Source organism: Quercus suber, unplaced genomic scaffold (genome assembly GCF_002906115.3).
Source record: "Quercus suber isolate HL8 unplaced genomic scaffold, Cork oak 2.0 scaffold_174, whole genome shotgun sequence".
NCBI lineage: Eukaryota > Viridiplantae > Streptophyta > Magnoliopsida > Fagales > Fagaceae > Quercus > Quercus suber.
Window position 1 is genome coordinate 767,011 of NW_027069634.1, and position 2,927 is coordinate 769,937.

Consider the following 2,927-nt stretch of genomic DNA (forward strand, 5'->3'; position numbering starts at 1 on the left):
TTGAAAAAAAATAACAATTTGGTTATGAAACAATTTTTTAAAAAAATATTGAAAACAACACACTATACAAATACTACAAGAAATCTGGGTTTAGGCGGCATTTTTTTTAGTGACATTTTTAAATTCGCCACTATAAGTGGTATACTGTGACGTTTTTTAAAAACGCCGCTAAAGAGCAAGATAAAAATGTCATTGTAACTCAAAACAATAGCGGCGTTTCTTAAAATGCCACAACAAATATAGTTCTAGCAGCTCATTTCTGATTTGTAGCAACGTTTTCTGAAAATGTCACAATAGTGATTAAAGAAAATGTGCTTAGTATATTATTTAAAAAAGAAATACTGTATAGGGTAGTTTTATAAATACTCTATAGCGACGTTTTAGAAACGTCGCTATATGTTCTAAACTTTTGGCTTTCCACCACTTTTTTCGGGTTCCCACACTTTTTCTCCCCCCCCACCCTTTTTTTTTTTTTTTTTTAATAAATTTACCCACTCCGTGTGCCACTTTTTCCTTTCTTTAGTTAACTATTCATTGTCCCTTTCTTTTCTTTTTTGTGTAGTCTGTTCCTATTGTTTCTTTGTGACCCACTTTCTCCAACACCAGCACACATCTTTTGCCTTCCACCCACTGCCACCGCCATAGCCACCACGGCTGTCGTCAACCTCCACTAAGACCCACTACTACCACCATACTTTTTTCCCCCTTTTTTGTTGTTCAAGTTTCTTCAAAGTGTAAGTCTTTGTTCTTGACTTATGGGTTTGCATTGATTGGGTATTTCTTGAATGAGTCATGGAGCTTTTTTGCTAATTTTTGCTATTTTTCAGTTTTGGTTGGAAAGTTTTTGTTGTTCAAGTTTCTTTAGAGTGTACGTATTTGTTTTTAACTTATGGGTTTGCTTTGATTTGGTTTTTCTTTAATGGGTCATGGAGTTTTGTGCTAATTTTTTCTGTTTTTCTATTTTGGTTGGAAATTAGTAGAGAAAACTCTTATTCAGATTTGGCTTCTTGTGCAAAAGGACTTGAGGATCAAGGGCTGAATCATTGTAAGTATTTCTTTAGAGTGTACATATTTGTTTTTCAATATTATATCTTCTAGCAGTGGCAAGGGATGGATCCTTATCAATAGCTAGGATGCTTTTTTTTTTTTTTTTCAATATCTACAACAAAATGTCTCCTATTAATTATTTATACACTAGGTACACTAGGTGTTTTCCATGCATGTGGAAAAAGTGTCTCCTAATAATTATTTATACACTAGGTGTTTTCCATGCATGTGGAAAAAGTGAAAGCTTGATGAAAACATAACCAAAAGGGGTCCTAGACTCCTAGTTGATGGCAAGTTTAGTCATGATGAACACTATCCGATTCAACAAAAAATCATTTTTTTTGCATTTTCGAATATTTAGTAGAGTAGAAAAATCTAGTCAACAAAAAACTTGTAGTCTAATCATTGAAAAACAAGGTATTTGAGGTGGGGAACATTTTCCTTTTCTTTTCTTTCTTTTTGTTGTCAAAAAACACTTTTAACTTTTAAAATTAAAGTTACTAGAGTTAAAATAGTTTCTGTTTTGGAACTATTAAATTAGAGAAGAAAAAAAAATTGATGATTCGGGTAGTATAGTGGGACGGTTTTATATGTGGCTTACTATAAGTTAAGAGGTATCATGCAAATCTTGTATTTTTTTTTTATTATTTCTACTTAATTTTTCTATAGTTTGTACATTTTGATTTTTTTTTTTTTTTTTGGTTATTAGTTTTGTGGTTTAGCTAACATGAGATTAATTTTTAAAAAGAGCCCACTGTCCACTAATGTCTACAAGGAGATTTCCATTAGATGAGGATTTTTGTTTAAAAATTATATCTTCAATGTGTTATCATTATTCAACATGTGTGTGTGTGTGAGTGCGCACGCGCGCACTTTAGTTTTGATTTTTTAATTGAATGCAGTAAAAGGCTGTTTGTGACTGTATATGGAGTTGATTTGGAGCACCTATTTCAGTTGAGACATTTAGGCATGATGGGTAAGTTTTCTTATGTGTACCAAATGACAAAGTTTGGATACAATTAAAATTCAAATATTATTTGCAAAGTAGTCTTTAATTTTTCTGCCTAATTGTACCAAGTCCCAACTCATTAAAATTTTTTGCAATGATACCCTTATTTGCCTTTGACATCATTTAAGTATCCTCTTTTATTTTGCAGGTTAACCACTCACTTATTGTGGTAAGTTTGACACTTTTATTTTTGGAAAGGTGCGTGCTTGGCTTGAGCATAGTAAGTAATTTTTTCTTAAAAATTTGTACTTAAGATTTTGATGATAGTGTTGGGGAGGATTGTTGAGTTGGAACAAGCAGGTGGCTTGCATGGTGCTATAAGGCAGTTTACATTCATATTGGAAGTGTTTATTATTTTTTGAAAATTTGGATGGATATTTTTGACTTATATTTGTTGATTAATTTTTGGACTTCAATACTTGTAAGCATTTTATATTTATGATTATGATAATTATATTGGGTGGATTGTTGTGTTGGAGCAAGCAGGTGGCTTACATGGTGTTATAAGGTCACTGCAATTGATATTGGAAGTGTTTATTAAATTTGGAAATAAGGATGGATATGGTTGACACTTGAGTGAGTCTTTCTAGCATCTTTTAATGAGAAACAAAACAAGGAATAGAAGTACTACCAATTTCAAATAATAATTATTATTAACAAATTTCAATTCAATCAAACAAGAAAATATTGAGTATTCCTAACGTATTAAGAGGACATAGTGTCTAAGTGCAAAACTTATACTAATTACCATGACTACAATTATGAACTAATACTCATTTGTCACAAATTTGCAAAAGTTATAATAATTATAATGACTACCAATTATGACCAAAGATTCGTTTGTCACAAACATCTTTTCTACTATTGAATA

The 2,927-nt window shown here is 31.3% G+C and overlaps 1 long non-coding RNA gene across 1 annotated transcript; it reads left to right on the forward strand.

Moving 5' to 3' along the window:
- The first annotated feature begins 546 nt into the window (after window positions 1-546).
- LOC136069504 (uncharacterized) lies at window positions 547-2,023 on the forward strand. Its single transcript, XR_010630707.1, has 3 exons — window positions 547-734; window positions 978-1,045; window positions 1,950-2,023. It is a non-coding gene; the product is annotated as an uncharacterized LOC136069504 (long non-coding RNA).
- Window positions 2,024-2,927: the final 904 nt, after the last annotated feature.